Source organism: Hipposideros armiger, unplaced genomic scaffold, assembly GCF_001890085.2.
Source record: "Hipposideros armiger isolate ML-2016 unplaced genomic scaffold, ASM189008v1 scaffold_35, whole genome shotgun sequence".
Classification (NCBI taxonomy): domain Eukaryota; kingdom Metazoa; phylum Chordata; class Mammalia; order Chiroptera; family Hipposideridae; genus Hipposideros; species Hipposideros armiger.
This window is the reverse complement of record NW_017731385.1, coordinates 2,573,866-2,589,654: the sequence shown is the minus strand read 5'-3', so window position 1 is coordinate 2,589,654 and position 15,789 is coordinate 2,573,866. Positions and strand designations below refer to the sequence as shown.

Here is a 15,789-nt window from a genome sequence, read left to right as displayed (position 1 = left end):
AATATTATTCAGTCACAAAAAGGAATGAGATACTGACCCATTCTACAACACGGAGGTAAATTTGAAAATACTACATACACGAAGTGAAAGAGGCCAGTCACAAAATGCACAGTATTGAATGATTCCATTTACATGAAATGTTCAGAACAAACAAATCCTTAGCAACAGACAAACTAATGGTTGCCAGGGAGGGTAATGGGAAGTCACTGCTAATGGGTAGGAGATTTCTTTTGAGGGTGATCAATATACAACTTTGTAAATATATGAAAAAACCACTGAGTTGTACATTTGAAAGGGGCAAACTTCAAAGTTTGTGAGGCACGTCTAAAATAAGCTGCTATTTTTCTGAAGGCCAAGGATGGAACGGGAAACCCACAGGTCGATATCCAAATGAAGATAAACTCAACATCACGGGCAAGCAGGAAAATGCAATTAAAAAATCTCAATGAGATATCATTTCATACCCATCGAATTTGCCAAAGGCAACATACCTGGCAATCCCAGCACCTAGAGAGGGTGTATAAGGTAATGAGAAGCCTCGTACAGGCTGGTGAGACTTGACTCAATACAGCTCCCTTGGCAGGTAACATGGCAGCAGTCGTACAACAGCAAATAAACATGTCATTGTCTCAGCGACCTCACCTCTGGTTGAAACCCTGGAGACAGCCCGACACCTACACAAGTATTCCTTACAGCAAATGACTGGAAACAATTTATATTTTCATCACGGAAGGAATACTGAACTATGTCTATACTATGGAATATTATGCAGCATGTTAAAGGAATTAGGCAAAGCTCTAGGTACTGATAGGTAAAGTTCTTCACATTTTAAAAACTTGCACACAATAAGTACGGTTTGACCCCATTTGTGATTTAAAACACACCAATTACGTTTCTGTACATGCATATGTACAAAAAAGACCCACAAAGACGCGAAACACATTACCTGCAATAGTTTCCTCTGAGGAAGGAGTAGGTGCTAAAAAGGGATTTAAATTTAAATGTATTTGTGTGTGTGTTTATTTTCAATGAGAATTGTTTCTCTGGCATAAATAAGAAGGACGTTTAGAAGAGAGTTGTGAACGAGTGAAGGAAAGAGGAAGGGAAGCCGATGGACAGGCAAATCGTGGGGATGGAGGCTGCCTGGCATTGGGTTTGCCGCTTGGAACCCCACTGGGGCACTAATTTTGTCACGGCCAAACTCACATTCAGAATGTCTCCAGAGCAAAAATTTCCAAGCGGGCATCCACAGAAGTGACTATTAAAAAGACCCTGCTCTCCCATCATAGACTGAGCAAACCTGTTGGATTAAAGCCGCCCGAGACCCAAGGCTCAGCTCGCAGCACTCCGCTGCCTCTGCTTTAAGAGCATTCGGAAACGGTGTGATTTTTTTTTTCTGGTCCTCTCTTTATTTCCATGGTAATTTATGTCTGTGGGTAAGCATTTTATTTTATCAGAGACATGGGGCTAGTTATTTTCCGAGGTTCTTGAGTTTTCCTTTGATGCCACTGAAATGAAAGGCAGAGCCGTGGAGAGCACCTGCACTGTTTGTCACGGAGGCAGAGGTTACAATTACGCGTGCTGCCATTTCCGGGGACTGCTCCATGCCAGGAGTTACAGGGTGGTGCTTCTCTCGAGCAGGGAGGGCAGTGATGTTAATATCGCAGGCATCGAAACATTTGTAAATGGGATAGGATTGACTTGTCAGTCACAGGAACAGGATCCCCTATGGGGATGCCATCCCAACAGTGGCCATACAGCGTAGCCCCAGGTTATTTGCATCTGACTCTTTAAGTCTTAAACCTTGGAAAAGTTCTGAAGGTTTCTTTTTTCAGCGTTAACGGTTTGTTGAGATACAATTTTGGGCATGCGCTGTGTAAGAAAGCTGACAGCAAAGCTTGCCATCAAAGCGACTAATAAATGTATCTAAAAACATGGATTGTTTAAGTCAATAAGAAACCATATGAAAATATGGTCCAAAAAATTGTAGGTGATTTTTTTTAAATAGAATTAGTGTCTACTAATGTGACGGGATTATGATTTTTAAAATCCACACGTTTAATTATTAACTTTTAGTTAGATAAATAGAAATCCTTAAGACTTAAACTAAACTAAGGCTTAAAAGGGTTTATGAAGTGAACAGACAAAAAATCCCATGTTAAATATAAGCTTTGAAGGAAATTTATAAGGAAAGCATTAGTGAAAATGTAAAATTTGAATGTGATTTAAAATTCTACCTTCCTATTAGTAGGTTAAAATTAATTTTGTCTTGAAGTGGATCCTGAGGCAGGAGCAATTCTTTAGCTAAAAATAAAATTTAAGGCCTCCACTGATGGCAATGTAAAATTAATAGGGGTTAGTAATATATATGTAAATACTTAACTATCCAGAGCACAGGAAAACTCAGAGGTATTATTAGAAAGTCAGTTTTTAAATGGTATGTAACATTTATTTTACAAGCAAATCAGTTATTTTAAATTAAAATTGCATTGATGTTTGCGGAAAGCAGAGGAACATTCAATAGAGTCAAGTGTTTTTCTAATTAATGTACCTGTGAATTTTTTTACAGCGAGCCATGCTGTTTTGTTATTCAAATTTTTATAGTAATAGCTAATAAGGAATTAATAACAGCTATGTTATATACCTAAGAGGCTTCTGCCTTGTATTTTGCCCATATTATCTGCCCAGCTCTGAAAGGATTCTCAGATCGCATGAACTGAGTGCTTTTATGCATGTAAATAAATACACAAAAAGTTGCTTGATAGACACATTTCCCTGACATTAACAAACAAATCCTGTGCCAAGACATTTGGGGTTTTCCTGAAGCCTCCTTCCTTCCTCTTTCGTCACAGTCAATGTCATAAGTAAAATAAATTGCTTGAAACTACGGTACTGCCTTGGTTTGCGAGCATAATTTGTTCCAGAAACAAACTACTCGTATTGCAAGATATCACTCGTGTACCATGTTAAAATGTATGAGAAATGTTTGCTTGTCTTGCGGAACACTCGCAAACCAAATTACTCACAATCCAAGGTTTTACTGTATGTTCCACAAAATTTAGGGACCATCATTAGACTAAGGTAAACTTACTTACCTCTGAGGAGTCTTTGGTCTTGAACAGCCCACTGGTCTGAAGTCTGTAGAAAAGAAAACATTGGAATCATTTTAATGGACCCTTTCACTCACACAGCAGACATTTACTGAGCACCTACTATGTGGCAGGTGCCATGACAGGTGCCAAAGATGCTAAGAAATATAATGTAGAGGGAGAAATCAAGTGGGAGAGACTTTTATAATATTATCAGGCAGATATGTAACCATTAATACCAACCTCATGAAGACCATGAGCAAGGGGGATAGCAGACTGTATAAGGGCTGAGTCTACTCAGGGAAGTGATGCCCGAAGCCGGGAAGTCAGACTGGGAGGTTAACCAATTCTGCCAGTCCCCCATGGGGTCACCTTGGGAGCCCCTAAATTGCACTGTTGTTTATAACTACTCTTATCAGTGGGCTACACATGCTGAGGCAGTCCATCAGGAACACTAGATCGTTTGGGAGATGCTCAGCTTAGCTTTGGACCCGATGGCTGTAGGATCAGCTCATTGGGTCCCTTGTCTCTTCCGAGTGCTGGTGTCTGAATTTGGGGTGGCCAAACCGAGTTGTACGATGGCAATTGTTAAGTTTTCCAGTGGCACAAGATAAGACTCTAATAGCAAATATTCATACTTGAGACTAAGAAACATTGCCATACAATTTCTCCAGTTTCAGATTTTTTTTCTCTATAGAAAATCTAAGAATCCTGATTTTCTTTCTTTATTTTTTATAACTGTAATACTCGTGCACTATGTCTAGTCAGGTTACCAAGATAAAAATGCTAACAGTGCATTGCTGACCTCCCCAGATATTCTTTTTTAAATTGTGACAGAACAACTTTTTCTCTTTAGCCTACATTATTTCAAGTTTGAAAAACATAAAACAGAAAAATATTGGTGGAGATAGAAATAATTAGCAAAATTTACTTCCAAAATTTACCAATAATAAAATCCCCTCAGTATTAAATATATGTGTAAATTACCAGGCCTCCAGTGTTAAGTGAAGACTTTAAAATAACCCGTGGTTGTCTATTGATCATTTTTCATGAACTCCAGACTGATTTTTTTTCTTAGCAACTCTTTAAAAACCTGAATTAGTGTTCTGAATCTTTCAGTATTTAGCTTATCTGTATAATGACCCTTTATATAATAATCCCTGAAAATAAAAAAAATTCCCAATAAAACTAAATGTGTGAAAATCACTCCAAGGTGGAAAATGTTAATTTTGCGAAAGAACGGTGCTCCCAAGTTTTAGTCTGTGATATTTTTAAGTAGGCTGAGATTGATAACTCCAATAATATCTGCATCCCAAAGCGAGATCTTTTCATGTTCTTTTATAAGGGAAATGCCCCCCAAATTAGGAGGCACATTCCAGGCAGACTGGACCAACAACCTGTGTCAATCTGAAAAATAGCACGGCGCCCAGAAAATGCAATTTTGTGTAGCCACACTTGCCATCGCCAAATAGTCACCTTTTGTAAGGTTATTATAATGGCTTCATTTAATCCGACCATACGCACATGTGGATATGGTTACCGACTGATAAAGAAACTAATTATATTCATTAAATATTGCTGTAAATCTCTCTCCTGAAATAGCTATAATCTAGCCTCCCAGCCACTACGATACTGTAATTCTTCATCTTGCTCTGATACTTTGTAACTGTAGCCTGCAGCTGACTTGCACTGTAGGTGCTGAGGTGGGGGTGAGGGCTTTGCCATCCTGTTGGAGGGTGGTCCTGAAATGAGAAACCTAGGGGGTTTTTGAGTGAAACTTAAGGAATGGGAAAAACTTAGACGTGAGCCAATCTCTCCTCCCGTGTGTATGAAGAAACAAAACACCTCAAAACTTTCAAAGTATGTTTTAAAGCACCTTTGTGAAGGTGTTTCTTTATATTTTCATCAATTTACTCTTTTTCTGTGAGAAAAATCCCTCTGTTTTCTCTTCTTGGGGTGTAAGTTGGTGACTATTGAAATGCGCAGGTATGTGATGTTTACAGCATTGATTTTAGATGCTAAATAATAAGTATTGAGGAGAAAGTCAGTTCTTAAAGCACCTGCAATCTTGTTTACAACATCACTGAGCTGAAACCTGTATAATTTTTTAAAGCATAGACAGCAAAAATACATTTTACCCAAACTACCATTCTTCTAAGGAATTTTCATGGTTCGAATCTTTGCAAGCACGTAAAACTTTCAGATAATCAAGTCACCTTTTTTATTATTTGAAAGAGCCTGCCCCACTTACCGTATTTCCCCATGTACAAGACGCTCCCATGTATAAGACGCACCTTAATTTTGGGGCCTGAAATTTGAAAAAAAAAATGTATTACATAAAGTTACTGAACTCAAGTTTTATTCATCATAAAATTCATACAACTCATCACTTGCAGGAAATGCAAGTAAAAAAATCTACAACCACTGTATAAGATGCACTCAGTTTTTAGACCCCAAAATTTTCAAAAAGGGGTACGTCTTATACATGGGGAAATACGGTATTTTCAAAGCCCCTTTTGCTACAAACAATCTCTATAAGGAGAATTGAAAGCAAAAGAAAAAAACCTGTTTCAAAGATCTGAGGCATGGACAAAGGATGCTTTTTTCTCTGCGCTGGCAGTTTTAAGATTAAAAGCTTCTGCAGCCTTCTCAGAGTTATCAACCTTGTCCAGGGGCTGAAAACTCTCTGCAGGATTTGTTCTACAGAAATTTTCTCGGGATAGACCTGAAAATCAGTCTCCACTCTGATTTTTATGGCCGTGAGCATAATTCCAGGAAGCTCCCTGGAGTTACTGGTGTCCTGCTCATCATCTCCTTTTGAACGAAGACCCCAAAAGCAGGCAGCTTAGCTTAGCACTCTACGCCAATCACATTGAAGTGGTTTCATTGGCTTGAGCCCCGGACGCTGGTGTGAGTGAGTCTGCAGAATTTAGGAACGAGGAAACGCATGTATTTTTATTTCACTGCATTTCATGTGTGGGAGACAGACAACCTAGTAACCAGAAGCAACTCGTTTTCTCTGTCCCTCTGACTAAATGCCGACTCTAACCAGTAAAATCAAATTGAATCTGGATGAAGAGAAAACTAGTTTGTGATACACAGGATTGGCCTAGAGGGCTTAGAATGGGCTAGAGGGAAACGCCCCAAATTTATCGATGCTAAAATCAATCACGGTTGGCTCACCTGGTGAGCCCTCGTGGCAGGCAAAAGGGCCACATGGAAATGAGGTATCATCACACAGACTAAGAGGGTCTCTCCAGTGACAGCCACTCTGCCTGCATGTCTCAGAAAGAAGCAAAATCACCCCCATAATTCTGTGTTAATACCCTTCAAAGGGGACTTGCTTCTGGGAAATTTGATATGCAAACACACAAAGTTACAAAATTATGAACAAGGGCACTGAATGGCATCGCTCTGAAGCACTTGTGATGGCCGCGGCCCTGAAGCATCATGCTGGCACCCTCCCTCCCACAAACGCGCTGAATATGACATTGACAAACAAAAAACCTTTGTTTTTTCAAAAGGATCAACATCTTATATGCGTACTGAAATATAGCCCTAGGTTCTGATGACAAACTTCTCAATAATGTCAAGGCAAACTTTTACAGTTTGTCTATACACAACTATGTTAACGATGTGAATATACAGTCTTCAAAAGTCACGTAGACTTAACAAGTAACTTGTAAAAATAAGACAAGAATTGCTCTCTGGTCTCCATTATACAAAACTCCTACTCATTTGATGAATACTCTGTTTAGAATAGCTTGATGCTAGTGCCATGCCTAACATCTGTTAGGTGACACAGTTTCTCAGTATAAAGAAAATGTGACTTGGACACAGATGTTGGTTAGAATCCTGCCTACTTAACCTCTGAGGGCTTAACAGTCCATAAAATGGCCAATTAAGAATACTGAGTTTCGGTCAATTTGGGGAGTGGGTAATCTCTGTGCTTACCTTCTCTCACATCAAAATTACAAGGAAATTACAAAACAACCATCACTGATAATCACCTAAAGTCTAGCTCAGGGGTCAGCAAACTTTTGAGACAGAAGAGCAGCCAGGGGTCGGCAAACCGTGGCTCGCAAGCCACATGCGGCTCTGAAGTAAAATTGAAAATAAAAATAAAACTATCATAGTTTCATTTATAAAATTTTTAAATATTGCTCACATAATGGTGATTATGTAAAAATATATTCATGGCTCTCGAATAATTTTTAAATTTTTGTGAGGGACAGGATTGGCTCTTCCAGGGGTCAGCAAACTTTTGAGACAGAACGTACCCAAAGATTTGCATGTGGCTCAGGAGCCGCAGTTTGCCAATCCCTTGTCTAACTGAACCAAAGCCCTACAGAAGCAGCAGCCACCTCGAGACTGGTAGGGGCGGCAGAAAAGCTGAACATGATGGTTGCACACCAGGTGTGACCATTAAAAATCAGGAGGGTATCTCAGCTGCAGAGGTTCCCCGCCCCACCTCCCCCCTGCCCCCAGGAGCGCGTCCCAGCCAGCCCACAGAGGCTCCCCAGCACAGGGTTCCAGTGCCTGGGAAAGAAGTCCTCATAACTTCTGGCTGTGAAAACCAGAGGAATGGTGGCTGAGTGAGACGCAGGGGGGCTGGAGTCCCAGGCGCTCCTTCTAAAGACACCGCACACGGACTTACTCACCGTCGGAATCGCTGGCTCAGAGTTCCAGTGCTGGGGCAGCAGCTGGAGAGGCGACAGGGACATGGGGGTGGGGGGACTGAGTTGCCTGGCTCCAGGTCAAGAGCTGGAATGGCAGCTTTCCCCCGGATGCAGGAGCAGCCGGAAGCCACGGTTTTTGTGGCGCCCACCCCCTCTCTGCGTTCAGACGCACGCACGCACGCACGCACGAATGTAGACGTCATATCTGAGTCTCCATCAAACTGAATGACACCATTGGCTCCACCCTCGTGATTCGAGACCCCACCCTTTCCAACTTTCGGGCTCACGGAAGCGGCGTCCAGTGGCTTTTTCATACAAACCTCCTGCCTTGGCTCAACCTACAGCCTCTCCTAGTGTCTCTCAAAGGTTCACGGAATCCAGACAAGCAACATCTGGCTTAAGCGTGTCCTATTCCTCTGGCTGAGCAGCCCTAAGCCGGAACTAGCAGCAGCTGGCCTGGGTTTGTGGCTTGGCCTCTCAAGGCATCTCCAAGCACAGCGTGGGGAGTGGCCATCTGCAGTTTGCTTTATGGCTCATGCCAGGTGGCCCTGGGCAGGGCACATGCTGCAGCTGAACCTGGCCTGCAGCAGATCCTCTCCCAGGTGGCCCTGGGGTGGAGCGCCCAGAAGCCAGCTTCAACATGAGCTGGAGCATTGCTCAGCTGTCTCCAAGTATGACGCAGCCAAGGGGCGGATTGGGCAGACACCAGAGTCTTGCTGAGACAGATCCTGCTTCGTAGGGTCAGCCCCTGCACAGCTCCTCCACTGTAGTCAGGGCCAGTCCCTCCCATTGATATGCAAACAACTAAGGCTCAACAAGAGGAAAGTATATACAACCTACACAAGGGTCACACCTGGAGCGCGTGGCTCAAGTGACCAGGGAGATTGCTCCACTGGGCCCCACAGGGCACCTACTACATAAGGCCACCCTACTAAGACCAGGAGACATTGCAGCTCTACCTAATATATATGCAAATACAGAGAGGAAGCCAAAATAGGGAGACAAAGAAACATGTCCCAAATGAAAGAACAGAACAAAGCTCCAGAAAAAGAACTAAACAAATTGGAGACAAGTAATTTACTAGATGCAGAGTTCCAAACACTGGTTATAAGGATACTCAATGATCTCAAGCAGAATTTCAGCAAAGAGATAGGAAGAAGAACTTCAATTATGAGATAGAAAACAGAAAAATGGAGACCGAAAACATAAAAAAAAAAGAACCAGTGAGAAATAAAGAATACAATAACTGAAATGAAGAATACATTAGAGGGAATCAATAGTAGATTAGATGAAGCAGAGGCTTGAATCAGCAATTCAGAAGATAAGGTAGCAAAAAACACCCAATCAGAACAGCAAAAAGAAAAAAGAATCCAAAAAAATGAGAATAGTTTTAAGGGGCCTCTGGGACAACATCAAGCATGCTAGCATTTGCATAATAGGGGTACCAGAAAGAGAAGAGATAGAGCAAGGGTTTGAAAACCTATTTGCAGAAATAATGACAGAAAACTCCCCTAACCTGATGAAGGAAATAGATATACAAGCCCAGCAAGTGCAGAGAGACCCAAACAAGATGTACCGAAAGAGGCCCACACCAAGACACATCATGATTAAAATGCCAAAGGTTAAAGACAAAGAGAGAATCTCAAAAGCAGCAAAAAAAAAGCGGGGAGCTCCTAAAAGACTATCAGCTGATTTCTCAGCAGAAACTTTGCAGGCCAGAAGGGATTGGCAGGAAATATTCAAGAGTACTGAAAACCAACCAAGACTACTCTATTCAGCAAAGCTATCATTTATAATCAAAGGACAGATAAAGAGCTTCCCAGGCAAGAAAAATCTAAGGGAGTTCATCACCATCCAACCAGTATTATAAGAAATCTTAGAGGGACTTCTTTAATATAGAAAAAAAAAAGATCAAAAACATGAATAAAATGGCAATAGCTACAAACCTATCAACAATTACTCTCAATGTAAATGGATTAAATGTTCCAATTAAAAGGCATAGGGTGGCTGAATGGATAAAACAAGACCCTTACATGTGCTGCCTACAAGAGACTCATTTCAGATCGAAAGGCAGACACAGACTGAAAGTAAAGGGATTGTGGGGGGAGGGAACCTCAAGTAGCAATATGTATACCAGACAAAATAGACTTTGAAACAAATAACAGGAGACAAGGACCCAGTAATCCCACTTCTGGATAATCCCAAAGAAACCCAAAATGCTACTTTGAGGGGAGGTGTACATCCATATGTTCATTGCAGCATTGTTTATAATGGCCGAGATGTGGAGGCAGCCTGGGTGTCCCTGAATGAACGAACAGATAAAGAAGAGGTGGTACATATATACAATGGAATATTACTCAGCCCTAAAAAAGAATGAAATCTTGCCATCTGCAACAATGTGGATAGACCTAGGGGGTATTGTGCTGAGTGTGCAGTCAGACAGAGAAATACAAATGTCATAAGACTTCATTCATAAGTGGAATCTAAAGAAAAAAGTAAACAAATGAAAGAAACAAACTCATAGATATAGGGAACATTTTGATGGTTGCCAGATGGGAGGGGGGTTGGGAGGATTACAAAGCACAAATTGGTTGTTAGAAAATAGTCATGGGAATGCAAAGTAAAGAACAGGGAATATAGTCAATAATATGGTAATGACTATGTATAGTGCCTGGTGGGTACTAGACTAGTCAGGAGGATCACTTCTTAAATTATATAAAAGTCTAACCACTAGGTTGTACACCTGAAATTCATATAAAATATTGAATGTCAACTGTAATTGAAAAATTAAAAAGGGGGGGAAAGATAAAGGGGAATAAGGGGTTCAAATTTCCAAATATAAAACAAATAAGTCTTGGAGCCTTAGGAAATACAGGAAAAAGACTTGGACTAACATAGGAAATATAGTCAATAATACTATAATAATGCAGTACGGTGTCAGATGGTGGCTGGACTTATCACGGTGATCACTTCTTTAGCATAGGGAATACAATCAATAATATGGTAATAAGTATGTGTAGTGTTAGATGGATAGTTTTGAATAACTATGATGTACACCTGAAACTAATATACTATTATTGTGTTAGTTATATTTTAATCAAAATCTTAAAAAAAAAAAAAAAAAAAAGAATAGCACCTGTGTCTCGGGGTTCTTGTGAGGATTAAATAAAACATTAAGTTGGGCCGGCCGAGTGGCGCGATGGTTAGGAACTGGCTTGGGATGCCAGAGGGCCCCGGTTCGGATCCCACATATGAGGTCCAGTGACACTGCCCTCCACAGCTAAGATGCTGAACAACAGCTCAACCTGGAGCTGGGCTGCCGTGAGTTGCCAGCGACGGCATAGGCTGCAGTCTCTGTGGCAGTGGGTTGCCATGGGCTACCGTATGTAGCCAGCAGCCGCAGTGAGCGGCCGTCTAGAAGCCGGCGACTGATGTGCCTCGCCGGGGAAAAGCGCAATGGTGGTGCCAACTTGGGCCAGTGAAGCAACGTCCTCCACAACTAGACTGAAGAACAAAACGACAGCAACTTGTCTATTCCCCTTCCCCCAATTCCCCAGCTCTGTTCCCATCCCCCCAATTTCCCAATAAAAAAATAAAAAATAAATAAAATAAATAAACATTAAGTCAATGTGAAATGCCCTTAAAAATGCATTTAAGAGGCCCTGAATAAATATGACCATTCTTTCCTCTTTATGTAAGAATCCCCTAAAAAAGCGTACCTATTGCTCGTCATCGGCATTTTGAGCTGGAATCTGCATTTCTGCAGTAATAATTGCAACCACGGATGGAGAGCTTGCTGGGGCTCAAACCTGTACCAGTGCTTTGAAACATTAAAACCACCCCACAAGGTCACATGTATTGGAACGCCCATTTCCCGAGGTGGAAACCACAGAGCAGGCACTCTGAAATGGATGACAGGCCATCTATGTCTAGAGATCAGCAAAGTGTTTTACAAAGTGAAGGGCATAATCAAGAAACAGCATGGGACAAAGACAAGGAATACAAAGCCTTGTTCTCAGCACATAGTAGGTTGTCTCCACCATTAATATTAAATTGACACGCATAGGCATTCCAGTTATTGCCAGCTTGTATCCCTCTTTCCTGATCAGTGCCCAAGTCAGCACATCAAATATTTTCCATATCACACCAGTTGAATAAAAGAATAGCTGAATATAATTTCCTTCTGTGCCTAAAATTTGATGTGGACTTGAACATTTTACCATTTCCATTTCCAATGTCAGGAAATAAGACGTTCAAATTCCTGTCACGTGATTGGAACTCAGAAATTTACATTCCCACCTCCAGGATAGGTAACCAACCAAAATCCATGATTTGCCTCCTTAAATTTCTCTAGACTTTTTTTTTTTAATCAGTCGCACATGAAATGGAAACAATATACCATTTAGTCCTATCTAGTCCATGCTAGTTCTGAAACCCCATCAGATAGTTTGGGGAAGAGCGTTTTGAATCTATCAGTGCTAGACAACACAAGTTATCAGTCTGGAGCAAATGCTTTCTCTGAGTGGAGTTTATTATCAATAAAGGTGTTTTGTTTTTTTTTAATAAAAGCATTTCTTAGAAAGTTGAGTCAGGGGATGAAGGAAAATACTCAGGAAGTACATAGCCTGCATCTAGATTGAATTCAGCTTTGGTCTCTTTACCTTCCTGGGGGGCTTCTAATCTTGGGTGCATTTCTCTCCCACAGAATCTCCAACTCTCTCTAGAGAGGGAGGGAAGGGAAGAAACTGGGAGCAAAGCCAACTATCTTCATTGGCTATGCAACAGGAGTTCCGTTTAGGGGTTCATGGGAGAAATTAGACCTGGTCATCACTTATAGTTTGGAAGTGATATGTGGTATCCTGGTGACCCAGTGTAGTTTCATTCTTACAAAACAAACAAAGAAAAAAAAAACAGCTTCTAGGTTTTATCTTTCTAAGGCTTTTTTCCAACAAGATTTCTACACAAAAGAAAAACTTTTTGAACTCTGACTATGTCTTCTAGTACAGACAATGGATCTACTTAAACTGCCTTTATAAAGTACTGAGTAGTTGATCCCAGTACCTAATGATGTTACTCATCTCATCAGAGTCTGATTGACACTAAAAATAATAAATGAGAGCAGAAAATGATTTTACAGGATCTGTGCGCTGACAGGCAGGCTATGTGTAATATCCTCCATTACACTTGTCATTGAATTCTATGAGTATATGGTTTGGCTCTGAACAGGGAAGATAGGGTCATACAACGATTTCAAGATTTTTATCTTCAATCATCTATCTCTTAAACATAGAAATGTGCCGACTTACACATGCAATGAAAAGAGGGGACCAAAAAACGCATGCTTTGGGGTGAAACAAACATTGTGTGGGCAGCCTACTCCATGGGCAGGAGTGAAATAAATTAAAAGCTGTCATTTCTGGATTAGCTAGGATATAGCCTCTGAGACATCTATTTCCTTCATCTGACCTAGTAAAATTATAAATTCAAAAATCAATAGCCATACCTGCTGCATCACTGGGACTCATTTGGGAAATTATTTTAGAAATGCTATACTTGAAAACATCGCATATAACACAATGGAGCTGTATGTTTGTTTTCAGCACTTAGCAAACCAAAATTAATTCTTATAATTCTTTACAAGATGGTTGGATGGTTACATTTGTGGCACATTTGTTTTTTTTTCATGTCAGTCCAATCATGATAGATTTTTTTTCTTTGAGTTTGGGGAAGATAAAAAAGCCAAATTTGGAAAAGGACATTTAAAATATTCCTACTTTTCATTTTAAGTAATGTCCGTGAATCATTGAGGATGATTTTTAATTTTGATTCATTCAATGAACTCCTAATGCAATGATTTTTCTCTATGGAAGTCCTTAACCACAGTGCCCATTTGCAGCTGATGAATTTTTTTTATAAATAATTTATAAAGCCACTGTACACTTATACTTTTACACTGAAAGAGAGCGAGAACAGAATTGCATCTTAAACTCTATTTACAAATTTACCTTGGCAGGCCCTCTTACTGCCAATAGGAAACGATGTTGCATATTTAATTTGCTCTTTTGTTACAACGGGGCTTAGGTTAGTTAATTTCAATTTTCGATTTCAAAAGCTATCAAATATGGCTCAGATGAGAAATCAATTTTTCTCAGCTGCCTCTGTTTTTGTGACGGGAGGCCTCTGATTGGCTGAAGGTGAGCCACGTGACACGGCAAGAGATTAGTTCACCAGACCCCGTGTTGCTGCCACCTCAATTACTGCCTGCCTCTTGTAATTTAGCCTTATAACACCTAATTTCAAGACAGAACTCATATTTAATTCATGAAAGCTTCCACAAGAGTAATTGTGAAATAAATTGCCATAGAAGATATCCATTTGTGACTCATTTTAATTTTGTATGCTAGTAGCATGCTATTTATTCTACTTGTTTAACACTTTAGCACAAACATTTTTTTTTAATATTGAACTTTATGCACTGATAGCTGCATGCTTTGTACCATTTTCCCACATTACATCATCTCCTTTACTGGGAATTTCCTTTTGCAAAACTTCCGCCCAGCAGTTTTTCCAATGGTAGTTAAAATCAAGAACTTATAATCTCCTAATTATCGAATGTGTTGTTATGATCTGCACAGAACTTTGAAAGTAGCAACTCAAATCACAAATGATAGCAGATAAATGGTAGTTAGATGACAAGGATCATGCAAAGGGCCGAGCAATAAATAGAGTTTAATTTAAATAATATTTTAAACAAAGGCATTCATTATACATATTGACATTTACACTTCAACATTGGTATATATTTTTAAATTCTTCAACCCAAACATATATATTTCCTGTGTATACACACCATTCTGTCCTTTCCCTCCCTGTTGCTATGCCAACAAGGTGGGTGAGGCCTTCTCAACTGTCAAACTCAGCTGTCATCCCTTCACCCTAAAAGCCTTATAATTGCTTTTATTTGCATACGACAATTAGGCAGGATGGCTCACAGCGAGAAAAACCAACCTTTCTCTCCCCAAGTGCACACAACGCCAGCCTGTAATTTCTAAAAGATACGCGCCATGTGGTGTAGCACTAAAATAGAGTGATGAGTCCTTTCATCGGATTGTAAGCCATTAACAAAAGAAAACATCCCCTTTTCAGGCTATAAAAAAATGCCTATCTGGTGTGAACCTGCAAAATCGCAAAGTTCCCCCCCTCCAGCTCCACTCCCCCCGCCTAGACCCTTCACATATTCATTATCACATTGAACTCAAAAGGAGTCCTAGTGAAAGAGTTACATTTGGGTGTTTGTGAGAAATGGGGTGCAAATAAAATCCGCAAGGGGCTAAAATTACATCCAGAGCAGTTGGCATTTGGGGCTGGTTTTCTTTTTCTTTTTTCCTTTTTTCTCTCTCCCTCGCTTTTTTTTTTTAACCTTGTTTTGCATCATCGTGGCGCATGTTGAAATGTCATATTAATAGAGTCGTTATTACCCTTTTTCTTCGGGAAAAGCATGACAGGATTTTCCAATCAGCACTCAGGCCTGTGAAAGCTCAAGTCGGGAGGAATGTGGATGGTTTAAATCATCCCCTGCTTCGGTTTTCAAAAGGTCTTCAAAAATTAGCGTCTAGTGTAAAAAGGTCACGACGTGGCTGGAAATCATTTTAGTGATTTACTGTCACCATTTTTTCCAGCAACTTTCATTCAAATTATGAAGATACTTTAATTTTATTCTCACATGCTGCATGGAAGCTAAGATACAATTTTAAACAGATTCCTTGGGAAGGGGTATTTTAAGGAACCAATTCGGCTGTAGGGCTTTTTCAGCCTTGTCTTGGAGTTGGAGCCAATAGTGTCCTTTACAGCATGAGCATCCGATTTGAACTTCATTTCCTCTGAATTGTCCCAGTCTTAAAACTATGATGCAGAACACTGAAATTGTGACCTACTTCTTTCTCTAAGACTCTTTTAAAAGGCAGTCGGCACTATATTTTTATTCGCCATTTGCTGAATAAATATTGATCATATAGACAATT

The 15,789-nt window shown here is 40.3% G+C and overlaps 1 long non-coding RNA gene across 2 annotated transcripts in view; it reads right to left on the bottom strand.

Annotated features, from left to right (window-relative positions):
- The window catches only part of LOC109380350 (uncharacterized), a 63,433-nt gene extending 55,532 nt beyond the window's left edge, over positions 1-7,901 (bottom strand). The window contains exons 1-3 of one of the 2 annotated variants that reach the window (XR_002123441.1): positions 7,751-7,901; positions 5,341-5,397; positions 3,096-3,138 (exon numbers count right to left, since the gene is read on the bottom strand). This is a non-coding gene — a long non-coding RNA (uncharacterized LOC109380350). The remainder of the gene's footprint in view (positions 1-3,095; positions 3,139-5,340; positions 5,398-7,750) is intronic. The other variant, XR_002123442.1, reaches the window with a different exon arrangement.
- Positions 7,902-15,789: the final 7,888 nt, after the last annotated feature.